This window comes from Toxotes jaculatrix, chromosome 8 (assembly GCF_017976425.1).
Source record: "Toxotes jaculatrix isolate fToxJac2 chromosome 8, fToxJac2.pri, whole genome shotgun sequence".
Taxonomy (NCBI): Eukaryota; Metazoa; Chordata; class Actinopteri; family Toxotidae; genus Toxotes; species Toxotes jaculatrix.
Genome location: NC_054401.1, coordinates 19,716,403 through 19,737,072, shown reverse-complemented (window position 1 = coordinate 19,737,072; position 20,670 = coordinate 19,716,403).

Genomic DNA, 20,670 nt, shown 5'->3' with positions numbered 1-20,670 from the left:
TATTACTTCTGCTTTAAAGGAATAATTTTTAGGAAATGCATTTTCTGTTTCTTTCATCATAAAGTTTCTTGCCAAGAGTTAAAGGAGAAAACTGATACCTCTGTCACGTCTCCTGGCTCTTACTTTGTAGAGCATAGATGTGAGTGTGGCATCAAAGTTCTCATCTAACTCTATAAGAAGAGCTGCAATATTTTCACATTTTATGCAAGCTCCGTATTTGCAATCGTGTAGATGAGTCAACTGTAAAGAACAAGATAAATCCCTTAAATTACAGCCCCTTCTGATTGTAGTGTGGTTAGACAGTAGCTGAGTAATATACGACTAAATATGGGTTGGAAGTCATAATCTTGGAACACAAAGACACAGTTAATAAACTGAGCAGATTTGTCTCTGTTTGCAAAGGTACATAAAAAAAAAATGTTGGCCAATATTCAGATATCTGGCCTGTAAACTAAATAAGACGACTGATTATAGCACTTAAACCAGCTTAGTTTCTGCATAACAACAGAGTGATTATTGAGAAAAAAAAAGAGCTGTAACTAAATGTTGCTAAGAAGCCAGATGTTACCTCACTGTCCCAACACTTTGTCTGTAATCCCTCACATCACCCCTCCCATCATTTCTGCTGGCGTTCTTTTTCATGGCTGCATACAGTGGACCAGGCTTCCATCCAGGTCTATTTAATGGTCCACAACGCTGTACCACACACACATACATGCACACAAACATAAACATGGAGAAAAAGAGTACGTTTTTAATGGATTCTGCCAAGTAGATTGTTTATATGTTGCAAATGCACCCGTTTACCTCTGTATTAAAATCATGCCATTATCTCTGTTGTTTGTCTTTGCAGGATATTCATAGAACCACAGTTGCATGTAAACTTTGTAACAATGCTTTTATTGTTATTATATGAATATTATATTAGGTTGACACAATGGCATATTTGTTTATTTTGATTTTGGTTTGTTTGTTGTTTTTTCCCATACCCACTTGCAAAGAAATTTAAGATGGCGGAATCTTTTCAAAAGTAGGAGTTCAAATGAATAAATTAGGCTGTAATTTATATTAGCGAAGGAGGTTGCTTGTTGAGTGTTTAAGGCAAAAGGTTCAGTTATATCACCTATAATTCAGTTTTTTGTAATGTGACAGTGGTCCTTTAAATCAAGCATCTAACACATTCCTTCACTTCTTAAGTCATTTACCAATAAATACAGCACAAGTAATCACCTTACAATGGCCAACTGTCTGTTATCTGACGACTGGTGACCTCTGTGGCCTGGAAGTGTTTCTTTGGGAATAAGAGAGTAGACCACACACACAGAAAGAACCACACACACACACACACACACACACACACACACACACACACACACACACACACACCACACACACACACACACACACAAATGCACAAATAAATACAAAAACAGATTAAAAACAAACAAAAACTTCCCAACAAACAAACCAAATGCTTTTGATAAGTGAAATTTTACCATATCCGATTTACTTCTGTGAAAGTAACCCACAAAACTGACCGATCACTAAACCCTTCTTCCAAACAGCAATTGTCCAGTCATAACTTTGCAATCATAACTACACACTGACTATAAAGCACAGACACAGTGTGCATGGAGAGGTTATAAGAGCAATTATCTGAATTCAAACATTTTGAAAGGTGGTGTAATTTGTTTTCCCCATTTGGAAACCAAAAACCCAAAGCAAAGGTGTAAGAAATAGACTAAACAGTCTGTTCTAACATAAGCTGCCATCCTTAGCATGTCTGGCTAACTTGTATTACTCTATTACTTACAGTCCTATTAGAGCCTTGCCTCTGAGGCCACAGAGCCTTTCATTTACTAGATTAGAATGAGGCAGAGTTTGAAAGCAGGTATCTCACAACGAAGACAATTTTAAATTCAGAGCACAAATTAAGTAAGTTGTGCACACAAATTACTCATACACTGTTGTACAACAGGCCTGGCTTTTTAGTTGTGAGAATGTGTGTTTACAGTCCGATGGCGACCCATCAATAGGAGGCATCATACTGTATAGGCTACCTCAGCTAGATCGACTAACAGTCCGGGGCTGAGGACCATTATTTCTCAGTATTTTGCTAAAGCACACAGTGGAGCTCTGCACTGTTAAAGGAGTTGTAAGAAGTACTGATTATATACCAGTTTGTTGATTTGAGTTTATTGATCATATATTGATCACGTTACAATGAGATCTAAACTTAAGGTGTTTACTGTTAACAAGCACAGCACCCATCCAGGCCCCTTGGTGCAAGTCTGTATAACACACACACACGGCTCATTTCAAGCCTAATACAGCAAAGTATATACAGCCTTTTAGACTCACCAGACTTTGAAAAATGCCATTAGACTTTTATGGAGCAGTGGAAATATTCACAGAGTTCACCACCGATATTTTTCACAACACCCCAAATTACAAATAACTGTCTAAAAAAACTGTATAATGTTGTAGACTGAAATGCATGAAACTAGATATCTGTCATAAATTAAAACCAATCACATGACGCCAAGTTGCATGTCCAATCCTGTGTGAGACGTTTATTTAGATAGAGCGTACAGAGCATACAGTTAAATATAAAAACCATATGAGCTGAGCTGGCTTTTACACACAGCACAAATGAACAACTGAAAACCTAAAAACCCTGAAAATAAGTGTGATTTAGATCAGATAATATCAGAGAGAGATACAATACATCAGATATCTGAATCCTGGATGTTATTAGGGAGTGTAATTAAAAGGTAGTATTAATGCAGTTCTGAATATGCTTAATTAAACTAAACTGAATTAGATCTAATGGTCTTGCCTGAGATTGGTTGTCTGTCTGTCCATCATTATGGACAGACATATTAATTAAACCAATTAGACTGCATGAGTCATAAGTACATAACCTGGTTATACAGGCACATTAAACAGCTGTATTTTGGAACAGCAGCCAGATCAGATATTCCTCCAGGTAGCTGAGCCAGAGAGAAACTGCAATTTCCAGAAAATATCACAACACAAGTTAATTGCAGTCAGTAAATAGTTAAAGTCACTGCTCATTGCCATGCAGAAAAGAGGGAGTGGACTGTTTATGTGACCCACTCTCTCACCCTGCACCACTGGTTTTATGGACAAGGTGATTTAATCTTAAGCACAAAGTGATATACGTATACAAGCTCTCAGTGTCTTGGTTGCAGTACAGCTAACTGTGGAAAGCGAAGTGTGTGCTGATCATATTAGTTATGTTTCTACAACTTATTTTACTAATTGGTGGAACAATTTGGCAACTTATGATACAAAGAGACTGGACTTTAACTTACAGTAAATAATAATAATTAAAAAAAAACAATGTCCCAACAGATTTGATGGACCTCATCCTGAGGGCAGCTTTCTTCCAAAAGATGTGACTGGATAAACTTGGAAGCTTATCTATACAGAATGTCATTTACCATTAGATCCTGTCACTGTGACATGTACTTTGAAGACACTTGTATTGTTCCTGCTGCTGTGTGATGATAAAAGATATTTAAGATATTAACTATGCAGAATATTGAACGTTTTATGCAAGACTTCAGCTCAGCGTTTACTTCACGGCATTGTTTCGGAATGATACCCAGGCAGTGATAACAGAAAGTCCACACATACACAGATGCACACAAAAACACTCACACTCACTCTCTCTCTCTCTCTCTCTCTCTCTCTCTCTCACACACACACACACACACACACACACACACACACAGTCCTCTCTGCCTCTGTCTGTGACCACCCACCCTTTTCCCCGATCTCTGCAGGAAGTTACTAATCCGTCGGTCAGACTTGATCATGATGTAAACACAGGCGGCGTGCCCCCTCTCCCAAAACCTCATGCTCCTGTTTCTGCCTTTTCACAATATGTTTGCCTGTCATTCTGCTTAGTAGCAAATTACTGGCATCCAGGAATTATCTGACCCCCCAGCCCTAGCTGCATCATTAACTCAAGATCATTAGTGGCTTATCCACAGCAGAGCTCAGTGGATCGTGCTATAACCAAGACTAGTTAAAAAAAAAATAAAATAAAAAAAATTGAACATAAGTTAAGTCCAACTAAACCATGCTGGAAAGGCAATGCTTTTTAAATGTAGCCACATTTGGTCTGTCAAACAGTAATCATGCATGAAATCTTAAAAATGCATTTTATGGGAAATAGATTGAAATTCTTTCCTTGGAAACTGTTCTTCATTATTCAAACCTCCAACACAATAGCATCTGTCTGAAATTGTGCATCACTGTCTCACCACTTCACTGCCAAATGGTGCCTGTGCTCATTAACATATTCCCACAACATCCCTCATCTCCCATCACGGAAAAATGTTGTATGCAATGGGCATATTTCAAAGTCAGCAAATTTGAGCACATTTTTGCACCCACTCTGTGTCCTGGTTAAAAATAAATAAATAAATAAATAAATAAAACAAGAACAAACTAAATTGTGTTTTTTAGACAAAAGGTCTTTATTGAATGTGAGCTGAGCTTTTTTGGAGCAGAGTTGAGAAAGAGGATAGAGTTCAAACCAAAGAGTTTTTAAGTGGAAAATTGGAAACTGCAAAACAAAAGGGAACAACGCATCAGAGCTTCATGACTTTTCTCTTCTTTGTTGACTAAGGCTTTGTAGCAAACAGCTCCACGGTGATTCCAATTTGTACAACAACAAATGTACTTAGTAATGGATTCTTTACAATTTCATTTGGTATATATGTATGTACCATATGTGTCACTACATCAGGCTGGTATTAGTGACCTTTGTCTTTTAGTTGTGTCATGTTGTTCACTTGCCTCCTGGGATCAAATGGAGTGTGACCAGGACAGAGACAAGTTAGTGACACAACTGGAGTGAAAAATGTCAAATAACTGACCAGACATTGGTCCAAAACCTCCCTCTTGGCTGTCAAATAATTCTTTCACTGTTTTACATTGAACACTTGAACAGAGTCAGGGTCATAGATATGAACTAGCAATATATAAACATTCATTTTACTACTAAAGTAAAATGTCACAGTGATTCACTTTGCTATTGAATCAAAGTATTTTGTGGGCAGAGACTTAAGAATTTTGAGTGTTTAACTTGATTTATTACACTTCCTTCATGGGCCGCATCTCTGTTTCAAAATCAGGGAGCATGTAATTGGCTTAAGTGTCCTGGATGTTTTCTTAGAAACATGGGGGAAATAAGCCAGTCATGCATCCTTACACATCAAAGGACACAATGAAAGAATGATAGGAAATGAGACATAGAGAAAGAGAAGCCAATGGAATCACCATCATTATAATTTCAATTATTATTTGTGGTAAATGTCTTGGAGGTGTCCAGCTGTAATTGGTATTGCGTGTGAGGCTTAGGAATAGTAACACAAATAATGACAGCTGTGGCAGTTATTCATCAACTACATAAATCATAATTGTGACCAGTGATGTTTTCTCAACTCTCATGTAGATGTGTTGGAGAATAGACGGCGACAGGGAAAGCAGTTAAACTACTAAACTCTGAATCCAAAATGACTGAAAATTTAAATTCAGGAGAGATTTTACTTTGCTATTTGGTTGCAGAAGGATTTCATTATTCTTACAGCCAGCACTGAGCATTTTTTAACCACTGTGAAAACCAGCGCCAACTGCGTACTGCTGAATTACTATGATATATTTTGCTTCATAAAACACTCAAAGTGAAAATGTATCCACGAAAGGACTGGCATTGTCACTAATGATCTCCCTGTAGAGGCAAAGTGGCCTCAGTGAACTCAGAGAGAAGTTTCAGCCAAGTGAAGCACACAAGTGCAGTGTGAAGTGTTGGACAGTACAGTCCAGTATGACTTAAAGGGTCAGTTCTCCCAAATCACACAAAAGAAAACATATTTTTTCACTTACTCCAAGACGTATCTGGCCATGCAGATAATATTGATCTTCATGGGGACTATTCTATTTAGCTGAAAACAGTCCCAGTAAAAACTGTTGACAAGGCCTGTGGATGATCCAGAGAGACTGGGACACTTTTTTCAAAAGACTCAAAACAGCTGAGTTTTTTTAAAATGTCATTTGTCACTGGCAGTGCAAAAAAAGGTTTTGCTTGGATGCAACTAGAGATAAAGGAGAAAACACAGGGCTTTTCTTCTGATTTGGATGAACTGACCCTTTAATTAACGACCCAGCCATACATACTGTACCGTGCTCCACAATGTATTTCCTTGCAGGACAAACTTGGTTCCCTGCAGGTGATGACCTGGAAATGTGCAAGCGCTGACTGATGCTTTTACTGTAAGTGCATGTCTGTGTGTGTCACAAAATGAATAAACCATTTGCTTAAAAGAAATAATAGCTTGTCATAAGCCAGAAGTATTGCAACATCTACACACCACAGTAGGATACACAAAATCACACACATCTACTTGCAAATAAACACAAATACACATACACATGGACATCTGTTTTATTTTGTGTGGGTTTTTTTCAACACTAATCAATCAATCAATAACTAATAATGTACTTAAAAGCTATCGAGAAGTTTTCCCACGAAAGGTTAATCCTGCCAGAAACACTCAACAACTAAGCTGGCTTCACTATCTCAGTGATCATACGTTTTATTTCTGATTTATGCGCCAGAGTCTGTCACAACCTCATCATTCAGAGGGTTAGCAGCTGGAAAACAAAAGATACGCTGTCAGACAAATCCCAGTGATTCTTTAAGATTAGTGAATTATTTTATATTTTGTACATTGAATGTCAAGAGCTAGGAAGGCCATGAATCACTACGACCGTTGTTGTTATCATCTTTTCTACTAATTTGTAACTTATGCCAGAACTCAGGTAAGAAATTTATCCCATATGCTGAAGCAAAATCCAACTGTTACTGTGCTGAGCCTATTCAGAAAATGGATATCAGCCTTAGGTCAACAATTTAAAGGGAGTACATTGAAACTTTGGTAAAAGAACCCCAATGTCCTATGTGGGTAGTATTTATTGTGTTATAGACAGGTTTCCAGGCAACAATCAGTGATATGTGTGCACTGGCAAAGGGCAGAAAAAGACCCAAAATGACTGAGAGCTTATGGGGAGATCAATGTGAAGTGTTCTTTTTGTGCCCAAAACTGCACGAGTTGCAAAAGTAAGGAGTGGGAAATGTTCATTGTCTCAAGAGGGAAACCTGCTTGTTAGTTCAGAGTGTATAATTGGCTATTAGCTCCAGCGATCTGGTCAGAGCCGTGAATTTGATGGTTGTGGGTGGATGGTTTTGCACTGAAACTGCATGAATAAACACCAGTTTTAAGGTAAGACAGCTCACACTGTTGCTGTGTGTTTAAGGGCTGTGTAATGAATATTGCTTACTTTTGTCAGGCTGTGTGTTTGATGTGCGTTTAGAGTTTCGGTGTGGGACTTGCAGACAGCTGACAGAGGAGCAGACTAATTGCTTTGGATGGAAAATGTATCATGTTGTTATGCTTATAATTTGGAAGAAAAAGTTAAACAGGCGTGCAAGATCCTGTGTGGCTGATCAGTAACACTGATTAAATCTTGTATTGACACAGCTTGTCAGGAGTGAAGCCTGACTGCAGTCATTCCTCTTATACGAGTTTTTGCATTCATGTAACACAGCTGACAAACATCCTTGTGTGGTATATTTTGAGGAAAAAGTACAAATATAATAACCAGAATGAGCTCGGCACTGCTGTTCACTGGTGTAGCAGGAAAACCACAAGCCAATGTTGCAAACTTGTGCTAACGTTAACTGTGTGATGGATCTTCCATGCTGTTGGTTGATGTTTTTGGACACACACAGGTCACTTCCTACTACATACCATTAGAGCTGACAGATGTCTATTAAAGGTGGCATGTGGTTAAGATATGAATCCAAGCATAAAGTTACTTTTTTCCAGCAATCTGCTTAACGTAAATATAGTGAAAACATATAATCTGTGATAACACGGTGTAAACGTGCCGTATACCTCGATTGTTTACATTAAACCTCTCTATATTTAAATCTGAATATCTGGCGTTCTACCGCATAAAAACATATTCAGACATAGAAATGTATTATTATTGTAGAGATACCTTTTACAAAATTATGTTTTGCATGGGCATGAGGTCAGTGTAGTCCTTTCAGTTTGCTTCTCAGTCTGTGTTGCTGGCAAACATCAGGATATCTGCTTACACACTCACACACAGAAAAGGTCAGGCTCTTTTATACAATTTTGACATTTTTCATTTAGCCACAGCAGGGTATTTTGTATAGATGTTCTGTTTGATTTGGTGGCTGCACTCCACTGTTCACCCTCATCATCCAGTCAAGCGTTAACAGGTGGGTTATGCGTGCTCCTCAGAAATCACACAGCATTCACCTGCTGTGTGTACATGTACTGCTTCCAGTGTGTCTGTGTGAGAGGAAGTGTGTCTGTTGTTTGATTGTGTGCCTGTACCGCTGCCTGTTGTTCCACATCACACAGGGCCTGCTAGAATTAAAAGCTAGCGGGCTAATTAGTATTTGGCCTTTGGTTTTTCTCTAACGACCCCATGGTGCTCTGTGTCCTGATTGGCTCTGACACGGCATGCCAGCAGCTAATTGGATCAGCAGAATTACTCACATTCTTACCATGTGGAAGATTTTTCGTTCGTGTGGTGAATTTCATTAGAAACCCATGAATACATAAACATATACGTGCATTCATTTAAGTTACATTTACTTACTGTGCACAGTCAAACACGTTTACACAATCTTAGATATGTATACACATATACTATTGTAATCTCTGACCTGAACCTTCATACTGCAGTCATACTTTTGCTGACGATAAGGTAGAGTAAGCAATTTGCAGAGAGTTGTAATTTTATCTGTTGAGTAAGTAGAGACTTAAGGGGAGTCAGCTAAGTGCTTTGTTGACAGCCAGAGCTCATAGGAAATCCTGTTTCAACTCTACTTTCATAACTAGAAAACCAACATGTCAAATATTTCACTACTTCTTTGTCTTGAGTGTTTTTACAGCCCCTTACTTGTGTCTTGTGTTTAGACCCCCCCAGGCTGCCTTTTTTCTCTCTACATTATAAGGTTTTTGTTTTTAGTCCTCCTGAATTTCTCTCACTTAAACTCTTGCTCACTTTCTTTCTTGTCCAGCCACTGGGAGAGACATTTATAAATAGTTTCAAAATATTTTGCCTAGTGCTTTGTATGTTAAAATATATTTAGAATGCAAAATTTATTTTAACCACCTTGCTCCTCTTTGTGGAATATATTTGGCAATATATCATAAAAAGTGACTTTAAAATCCTTTAATTTATCCAAAGCAGCCCACTAGGTTACTTTAGTAGCTATTACATTTAAATTAATACAGAATTAACTTATTTAATTTAATCAATATTTTTAAATTAACAATAGATAAAATGGTCATTTGTAATGTGAACCAAGTTATTTGTAGACACACCCTCAAAAAATCATCACCCACCTCTGCTTATCACCTCAGCTCTACGAGCCTTTTAGTGTCTTTCAGCTCGTCGTTTTGGTTGTACTGTTCTGGTTCACTCTTATCACTCTCATCAACCTGGAGGCCAAAAACAAAACTCCAAACACTAATGTTTTGTCAAGCAGGAGAGTAAATTGGCTATTGCTAAAACATTGTTCACATCAACTTTATAAAGTGATAATGTCAGTGTTGTGTTTACAACTTGTTCCACTGCCACCAAATTGACCAAAAAACTATTTAATACTGCCTTACAGTGTGTATATAATTGAATTAAACTGAACCTAAGTTGAATCATTTTATGTGTGTAATACACAGTGTAGGTCAGTACATTATGTGGAGCAAGGATGAGCGACTGAGAAAGAGGAAACATAAGAGACATAAAGCACAAACTAAATAGAATAGTGTGTGTTTGAGAATGAGTGTCCAGGCTACATAGCAAAACACTTCAGTTCATCTGCTGCCCATTTGGCTCCAATTAGCATCCAGCCCCCTCTAGCTCCAGCTTCCTCTTTCTCTACCTCCCTCCCTCCTTGCCTCCTCTGTTCTCTCTTTGCAGTTCCCCCATCGCTCTGCTTCCTACACCATACATCTCTGACACAGTTACCTCCAGTAGCCTCTCTGGTCAGTGTGTGCAAGAGGAAATTGAGAATATGTGCATGTGTGCATGTTTGTTTGCCTCTATTCAGAGATACGTGTGTGTGTGTGTGCGTATCTAGCCTCCCACTGCCTTTTTCCAGAATAGGCCACCACCAAGGCAGACCCCCCCCCCCCCCCCCCCCCCCGTCTGTTTTATGACATTAGCACACACACACACAGACTGAACAAAGCCCCCACAGTTTGTCAGTCAGTCCACTGAGCTGCACAGGGGTTAGGGTTTGTAAATGGTTACATATTTCCATAGCTGCATGGACATAATGAGCACTCACAGGGATTTCAACATGTTAGATCAAAAGATGGCTCTGTGCTGATTCATTTTCAAATGAAAGAAAAAGCCCTGTCCTTTGCTGGTAAATGGTAGAATTTGATAAAACAGTGAATATGATGACAACACAAATATGTGTTAATGGCATTGTTATTTTCCAATATATTTTTGTAGAAGTTTTGAAAAGTTTCATTATGATCATGTCACATGTTTTCTCAAGGGGTCAATCACTATGTTACCAAACTCAATTAAAACATCAAATGCCTTTCCCCACGTGAGTGTATGAGATTATTATTAATTCGGGTTCTCTCTTGATCATTGGTGTTTGCTGTTGCTCTGATTAGCTGGGGGAAGTCCTAGGGATGAGGGTCAGACCACCCACTGAAGAATACTGTGAATGGCCTCTGACTCCTGCTGCATATCACACCCTCTCTCTCTCTCTCCCTGTTTATTTCTTCCTCAGTCAGTATTTCATTTATACAGAAAAGGTCACGAAAACTGACTTAAAGAGGAATGGAACTGAAAATACGAGGTATTTGATTGCTAAATCTGCTCATCATTTATTGGTGAGGTGAAGAAGACTCTGAAGAACTAAGACTAAGAGTCGACCATGCTAGTAGTTCTGTCAGGCTGCACTTAGGCACAGTGGAGCTCTGGGCTAAATGCTAACATCAGCATCAACATTCTCGCAGTAATAATGCTAATACATTATTTAGCAGGTTATGTTTAAGAGGATGATGGGAACGTTGTTCACTTTTCAGGCATTTGGTCATAGACTAAAGTAGTGGATTGCTTAAAACTTTGACCTGCTGATGGCAATAAATAGGAAGTTATATGTGTTAATTATCTGAACACGCTGGACATCTGTATCAAATTCCAAGGCAATTGTGGACAAATTTCACATGTGCAGGGATAACATTTTTGCCTCCTTAATTCTCAGTTCATGAGCATTACACATCAGATAAATAAATTTGCTAAGTGTTTTCCTCACATGCATAAATATGTACATATGATGCACAGATGCAGATGTAAAACATGCTTAACAACCCTGTTTTATTAGTTGCTGATCTTAGATTGAGGTCTGATTAAATTGTTGCAGCATCAGGCTTCAAACCTTTAAGTTCCTGCTCACCTTAGTCCAGCTCAGTGTCTTTGTTAAGGGTCCAACTTCTTCCTCGACTCTTGATGTACTATATGGGTCCTTAGAAATGTCTGGTATATATTCATATCATATGAAACCCTCTCCATACAGGATGTGATGTGGATGCCTCCATTAAACTTCTTATGATACAGTACAGATGAGGTTATTTGCATTTTATAACAGTGTACACAGTAGGACTTTCTTATAACTACAGAGTTTTCCCATCCTAATAGTTGTAACACACAGAGTTACCATATACCATTGTTTAGAGTTAGAAAGTCTGTCTGTCTACTGTGTCTGGTTTGGGGATTTGTGTCTAAAGGTGTCTTTACTTACCTCTTGTTTGGGACAGAACAGCTGTTGAGGAAGTTTAGGAGCCATACCCAACAACAAGATGAACAGACACTAAACAGAACACAGCTTTATCTAGTTGGAGGCAGGTGAGACCAAGTCATGCAAGATTTGGTCAGTCGTGAGTGACAGAGCATAATCTAATGGCAGCATTTCCAGAGAGCAGAAATTTGAAAAGATCAATAGCTCAAGCAAAAATCGTGGTGTACAAACAGTTACCTACCACTTGAAACGCAGTGAGTCCTATGACCATTTTGCAATCCAGTAACATCATTTGGTTTTGAGCAGTATTACGTCTGAAGTGCATGTGTGGTAATGAGCACAATGTCCAAAAGACATCCAGAGGCTAACCATGATGGAGGTTTTTTTTTTTTTTTTTTACTAAATACGGATGTGAATCACTCTTCATTGTAATGCTCAGTCGCTGTAAAATAGCCTGTGGACAAGGTTAACTCAATGTTGAGAAAGCGCTTTGGATCAAAGAAACCACCAAATGGCATGAAATGCTCCAGCCTACAGATACTGAAACGGTGTGGTTCACCTTCTCAGAGCTGGTACAGATGTCCAGTGGTTTTTATTTTGGGTTAGAGTGGGGACAGAGGCTAACCAACTGACAGTTAACAAATGGCCTCCAAGCTTTTATGGAGCCGGGGAGAGGAAACCATATTGCCACTCAACTTCCTCTAGCTGCCACACACACACACACACACATACACACACACACACACACACACACACACACAGAGGAGGAGGAGAGTGACTGTGGTCACATTTACAAGAAGACTCTACTCAACAGAAGCCTCCAGTTTCCCAGACAGATTTATGATAGATTGTGTTTCAGATTTGGGTCAGTGAATAGCCCAGTATTCACAAATACTCTGATCTTATCAGTTCCTGTCATAAATCATTTGTGATTGTAAATTTGTGACTATGAAAATATAAATAGACAAAGAACAGCATCGGGACAGTGATGTGGGGGTGTGTCTGAATGATTCAGCGGGCTCAGAGTTGGACAGGGGCCCTGAAACATGTCAGGGATTAATAACATTTATTGTTAAATTCTGTTGAGATAAAGCTACTAGAAATCACCCAAAGAGCACATAACTCCACCAAGATCACACAGTAATCCCCCAAAATTATTGTTGTACACATAAACCATGTAGTCCATCTGGATCTGGATCTGCAACAAAATTGACACACTGACACACAGATTTTTGAAAAAATTCTACTTACTCATGTGTCCTGGAGCTTTCATCTGTCTCACATGGTCTTCACCACCAGATAGTTTACTCAGTTGTCATGAAACTATAGGAGTTGCTGTCCATGTCTAATATCTAATTTTGAGCAGAATTTTCTTCATCAGTTGAAGACTGTATGAAACAGTCAACTGTTACCTTGTCTTGCACTCACTTCTTACTGGGGATGAGTAGTGTGTCCTGTATAGACACTACAGGAGCACATTAAGACATTAACACACTGTCCAAAAAAATCAAACACATTTTATTGCAACTGGTTCAATAGGATCAATTGGCACAAGGACTTAAAACCTGGACCATCATGAGGGACACGGTGGCAACTGCACAGGTATCTTTGTCCAGAGAATTCACTCTTATTAGTGCTTCAGTAGAATAAAAGAGTTGTGTAGTGTCCACCCGTCTAAGCCTAGTGGCGACCTCCTTAATGACAAGCTAAAACTGAACTTGTTACAAAACACCAAGAGGAAACAGCATGAAATCAGGTAGCACTCCAGATCCCATACTGGACATCAAACAGTGTTCTCAGGGTTCAAACAATTTTCCCCATCAACGACCAAATATCCATTCACCCCTGTTCCCGTCCATTATTCTGGGAAGCTGTGTAACCCGTGTCCGTGACCATGGGTCAGTCATTCAATTAAACCAGTAAATGTGAGTGAATCAAGCTGGAATAAATCCTGCTTCCCAGGTGAGTCCAATTCAAGTTGATTGGCTCAGGCTGCAGTCACAGCAGTGCCCCCATTCACTCGTTTGCTGGGCTTGGTTCACTTGGCTGTAAACGGACACCATTAGCCAGTAGAGTCGTTAAGCCACTTTAGGCCAATTAACTTTCTTTAACACGCAACACACCCAGCTGGAAGGCTCATGTTTGGGTTTTTGCAAAGTGAAAGAGAAAAAGAGGAGAGGAAGACAGTAAGGAGAACAAGATGTTATTTTCATATTTTTACAGTTACATCTTTTCATCTTGCATTTAGCACAAAGTCTATTATTGTGTGGTATTGGTGTACTAATTAAAGACTAACAAGACCATCGTTTTGTGTGGAGGTTACCACAATTTAGTGTTGCAGCGTAGATGAGAAAGGAATAGGGAGTGAAAGGAAGTATAGAGAAATGAGAAGGAATGAGGGGTCGAGTGAGGTGAGATTGAAAAGTTAAAATGAGTTAGGAGAGGAGTGGGAAAGAAAGAGGAAAGGAAGTGAGGCAGTGAAGCAGGACTTTCATGTTGTTTTTATGGTAATTAGCAGTATTTTAAATCTTACACTCTTACTGGTGGATTTTTTAGCATCTTGAAATATCTAAACTGAGTAAATGAACACCAGCATTTTCAGTTCAACATCTAAAAGATTCGAAAAGCAAAATAAAGCTGGTTTAGGAAGAGGGCGACAGAGAAGATGCAGATGGTACTTTCAGAGGTGACTTTCTTGTAACATTAAGCGCAATATTGTCTTGCCTCCTGTGTAGTGACATCACTGAAATCAAACGTGGAAGCTAAAATTGTGTAACAGAGTCGAGACACCTGTAATCAGGGACCAAAATGATAACACAGACAAACAGGTGACGGATTAAAAAAAAATGTTGTGGCTTCCAAATTACAATGTGGAGAGGGAGACACAGAGAGTGAAAGATGGAAACACTTTGATGATTCAGAAATAAATATGAAAACTGACGGAAACAGCAACACTGAGAAATGCTGTGAGGATGTAGTATCCTTTAGGAGATTATAGCCTTATTCCAAGCCCTGCAATAAACAGCGCTGTTTACAGGCCTGTCTTAAGTCTACTGCTGGATGCACTTTAAGTTCCTACCAGACACGTACGAAGAAGTTTTCTGAAACACTATATGCCCAGAAATGAAAGGGGAAATAAACCCCATAAATAGCCGGAACAGTCCAACAGATTACGTGAGGTTGGTCTTGTATACTTTGATTACAGGCCAACAGCCCAAGTTTATCATGCATATGTAAACCAGACAGATACACACTGAAACCAAAGGAAGAGATGTGATACATGCACGAACAAATGTCATGACTGGGCGCAGGAAACAAAATATCAGTGACAAAGTGGATGGTTGCACAACAGAATAATACACCCACTATGATTCGAACGCAATGTTTCGACCAGTGACTGTTTTCTGTCCATACTGCTGCACTGAATGAACCACAAAGAGAGCACTGTTTCTGGGTGCAAGTTGTTCTGCTCCTGCACTTGGACCCATGCTGAGATAAACTTTGGTTGTAAAGCCTCTTTGGCTTTATTCTGTTTTTCAGTATAAATAAAGGTCATGTGAGAATGTGAGAGAGAGAATATCACTGTTTTTGTTGTTCTTCATCATCATCATTATTTTCTTCCTCTCCTTCTTCATTGCGGCCTCCTCAGCTCAGTTCCCATTACAGCTACTGCAGCACCAATCAGTCATTCGATATCACACTCCATCTCAGGCCGCCGGTAAGCTCCAACCCAAGTGTTTGTCGGATGGCCAGACATTGTCTGAAACCTCCTCCACCAACACCTTTCTGACGTCAGAACTGGGGGATGTTTAGATTATGTATAAGCACTTTGACTTTTCGAAGACATTGGATAACACTAGTAGTGCAAACTACATCTTTTCGGTCATAACCTGACCCTCACCCTCATCTTGAGCATTGACTTTAACCAGCAGACCACTGTGGCCTCAGACCTGTGGGTGCTGATTCTCATCCTGGTGCCTTATTTTTTTTATTCCTCCCCTCTATCTTGCGTCCACCTCTCTGTATTTACCTCTCTCTCTAACGTCATCCTATTTGTTCTGCCTCCGCTATCTGTCTCTCCGCTTTCCTTTTTGTCTGTCCTTCTGTTACTTGAAGCCATATGGTCTAATTGTAACCATGTGTGCGTTTGATGATTACAGTGGTAGCTCTGACAGACTCTGAGAAACTTTGCTATAACACATAGAGGTGGCACTGGCAGACACATGCATGTTCAAACACGCTTGCATCATGCCAGTGATGACTCCAAGCAATTAAAAAAAAACCCTCACATTTCAAACACAAAGAGGAAGCAATTTCAAAGAATCTCTTTCCAATTCATGTCATTGTGGTAAATATTTTCATATCATGGTTTTGTGAAGTGACGATACCCTAAACCACAAGCACAGGCATTTCACAGAAATGGAACTGGGGTGATGAATCCATGGGTAAATGACCCTCTTCCTCTTTTCGTTTGCCTTGGGAAAACAATATTGCCAGGCTTTGTGCATTGTGCTGCTGCCTTGCTCAATTAGAAAGAATGCTGTTTTTGTCTTGCAAACAAAAGAATTACGTAGATTTGAAATCAAAGAAAGCTGAGGCAAAAAAGAGAGAGAGGTAGGAGCCGAAGAAGAGGGAAAAGAGGGAAAGCAGTGATCTGGTTTCTTTTTTGCAAAGACTTGTAGGATTTTCAGGCCGATGGACAATGGATTTTCCTTCATCAATTTAATGGAAGGAGATGGGAATCTTCAAAAACACATATGCAATTGTGGATTTTCTCACATTATATGAAATTGTTTTGCAATCCGTGGAAATGATCTGAGAACAGCGGCTCATTTGAATTGCGCACAGCAGAGTGACGAGCCAAAGAGTTCAGTGTTGGATTCGGCTCCAAACTGAGCCAATGAGATGATTTCCAGTATTGTTTATAAAGAAAAACTCCATTGTAAAACAGCTTAATCCAACACATGGCTCGGTCCTCTTCTGTAAAACTAGCCTTTAGAGATTCTGTATATTTACTAAATCTACTACCACAGTGAACTTAATTGACTTCCAGAACCTCTGGACTTAATTAAACGTTCCTCTCCTGTGACTGAGAGAGAGTTTGTGCAGCCGTCTTCTCTAACGTGTAGTCTGCTTAACTGTTCTACTCAGCATCCTTTTTGGTTTCTAGCTATTAGACACTTCAGCAGGCTGCTTTGCCAGAACACTGTTTGAGCACAGCTGTAAAAGGATGTTTGGTCCAGCCACTAGGTCACCACTTTTTTCTCTCGTTCTCTTATGACGCCTACATAAATAGAGAAGTCACAGTCGTGTGTATTGTTTTTGATGCTGCTCTTTTCTCACATTATTTCTCTTCTCTCTTTGCTCTTCACTTTGCTTCAGTTTCTTTCCTCCTCCCCTGCATTTGCTCTATCATGGTCGTGTCACCAGCTGTGTCATGGATGAACCTGAGCGTGGGAAGGGAAGTCAGTTTGAGGTTGCGGTGGTGATAACAGGATTTATAAGCCCCTACTGGATGAGCTGTCTGTGAATGCATCGTTACCAAACATCTTCTTGATTACATTCCAGCTGTCTGCTGTCTGAATGGGCCAAACTGCTTGGCGGGGAAGTACATGCACAACCTGCAGACACACACACACACATGCACACACATACACAAAAATAAGCACATTTACAAATGCACACTAACTTGCCAAAAGTCGTTTGAAATACAGCACTCCCATTACGTAGTGCAATCTCAACAGATAAACAAGGCAACAGTAAAACACTGCAATGGGCTAATTCTAATTGTGACCATTTGCTAGGCCCAGTCCCCCTTAATTACTATGCTACACTTGTTAAGCTTTGCTCTTCCTGCCCAATACATACACAGTTTACAATAACTATCTTATACCTAGCACTTGAAAAGAAATCACAATAATAATTTTTGAAACTATTGGTCTTTTGATATCAGAAAGGTGGGGGGAAAACCAAACCAAATATTTCTCCTTGCCCACTTCATCATATAGAGAAATCCAAACTTGACCTGATTGCTGTGTATAGTTATGGTTGCTAAACATTTTCTGTTTGGAGGATTGCTTCAGCCAACAGTCAGTTGGCAATCAGCAGTGTCTAAAAATTCACAATAGACAATCAAATGGAAAAAACAAGCAGCAGGAAAGCCCTCCACCGGTGTCATCCTGGGGGCAAATAAATGCAGAGGAGAGGTTATCCAAGTCATGTATTGCCTGTGTGTGTGTGTTCACCACACTCCATCCATTATGGGCCTGAACATTGAAGTCCCAATGAACGATCCTGTCACTGTCTGCCATGTTGCTATAGCAAAGTAAATAAAGTTTATGACACAGTCTTATGTTTTCAGAAAAGTGACTTAAATAAAAACTGCTAATTTCTCTTAGCTGCAAAGATATAACTGATAAGTGCCCTCACTGACTGCAGTTGTTAGTCTGTCCCATGAGGCTATAAATGTGAGCAAATGTATTAATGGATGTACTGAAAGTCAGTAACACTTCACTCCATATATGTACATCTAATACCAAGTATACAACCAGTTCATTTCAGTCCCATTTAGGAGGAGAGTAGAAATCCTATACATGTGTGATGGTACAGCCATCTGGCACCATCTAGTGACCTTTTATTTCAATCACATTTGTCCTAAGAAAAGGTCATGCTCCTCTTGATTCAGAATATAATGTGAATGTGATAACAAAGTGTAGAAAATATATTTTCCCTCCTTTTCCAAATTTCACGAAAAAAAAAGGTACAATTAAGTCTGTCAGTGGGTACATTAACGCAAATTCATGTAGCATTTTGATCAGGTTCACTCTTTCTTCCTTCATCAGTGTTTTCAAGTCGTCAAATTGTAGGTTGGATGTGATGTGTCGAAAGGAAAATGTGTCACTAAAAGACATAAACCTCTGCAGGGCTGCAGGAGACCATAGAGGGTGCAGGAAGAAATGACAGTGGAGGAACTGAAAAATGGTGTAAGAGTGATCATCACCTATTTTTACTTCAAAAGTTAAGGCAGAAAATTGAATTAAAAGATTATGGCCATGCAGGAAAATATAATTAAAATAGTTTTCCAACTTAATTGGCTGTTTGTTCAATGACAAATAACATTATTTTAAACATTTACATAATTGTATTTTTAAAAAGTGCAGCATTTGATCTACCTAGCTTTTATGTTTGACCTACGCTCTGTTGAACAGCTTCACTGAGGGACCCAGACTGGCAAGAAAACCTCTCCCTTTCAAATTCTAATTCTGGGCCCCTATTGAGTATTTATTCAAGAGAGTAAAAAAGCTTGTGAGACCTTGTCATATCAGTTGTTTTCAATTGAGACTGTGGTCAACAAGACATGTTTAGCAAGAGACTTCCTCCTTCTCACTGTGAAATGTGAAAGTAGCTTTTGAGAGCAAGTCTCAAGTTATCACATGACTAATCACATGCTCAGAGACTCTACCTCTGCCATATCAGAGAATAACAAACATTGGCAATTAACCATTATAATCTCTTTATAATGTGTAAATATATGAATAGGGATGAAATAATAATTGTCTGAGGTGGAAACAAAATTCTGCTGATAGATGGGGCACATTAGAGAAATTGTATAATAAAGAAAATTTAATGACATGGAGGGAATGAAGATACTTAGACAGTTATTGCAAATAAAATCAGTGTCAGACTGATTCTTGTTGTTTGTTTGCACCTCTGATTAATGCAAAAAAAAAAGGGAAATTTCCAAATCTCCTGAAATCTGAGGCAGCTAACCATGGCCATCACAATCCAAGAAACAAATTACTGACCCTGAGACCATTCTTCATGTTTAAAGTCATTTGGGGTTAAAATTGGCAACAAGTACCAAAGCAGCTAATCACGAAATGAACCCAAACTTCCCAGCTCAATGATATAAACTGCGTTATATAATTTTGCTCGTTCTAAAACATCTGTGGAACCTGCTCATAGTATTCCTGTTTTACTGGGGGAAAATATATTTAAATGTTTCTCACCAGTATTCAATTCAAACCGTAAATTACTTGATTACAGTTTATAACACTGGAGTAAAGTTTGTTATCCGCTGCATTTGGCACATCTTAAATATTCAGGAGTAGCATAGGGATGAGGGATGAGGTGCAGGAGTATCTTTAACCCTGAGGATGTCATCAGGGCCGTCTAAGCTTGGGGCTGGAGACTTCAGTTTTTTAACAGAAAGCCTGAATTATAAACTGAGGTGTGGAACTTGAAAGATGCTGGCATTTGCTAGGCAGAGAGGGTCGAAAAAAAAAAAAAAACACAATTGATTTGCATTATGGGAAATGTAGTAACTGTGTTTTGGGGGGCATGAGCAATAGGGACTAAATGCCAGGATATCTGAGCCTCTGCAGCACTGATTTTTTTTTTTTTTCACTATCTTTTGCAAGTTCCCCAACGAAAGGACTGGAGTGCCTCTTTAAGAAAAAACAATCAAAACACAATGCTTTGTGTTCTTGAAATCTTGCATCTCCTGATAAAAAATCACTGCCTCAGACTGAGAGAAATTGTTTTGGGGATTTATGTTTGTTTTAACTAACTTGACATTGTTTAGAAAGTAATGCATTTTGCTTATTCTCTAAAGGCTTGGAGGTCTGTCTCAACCAAAGACTGACCACGTCTGCAAACCCTTGTTCTGGTGAAGTGTCCCTACACAAAACAATAAAACTCCAGGAGCATCAGTCTGATCTTCCACATGAATAAAAACCATTTATCTGTGGTTGTGGAAATTTTGCTTTTCG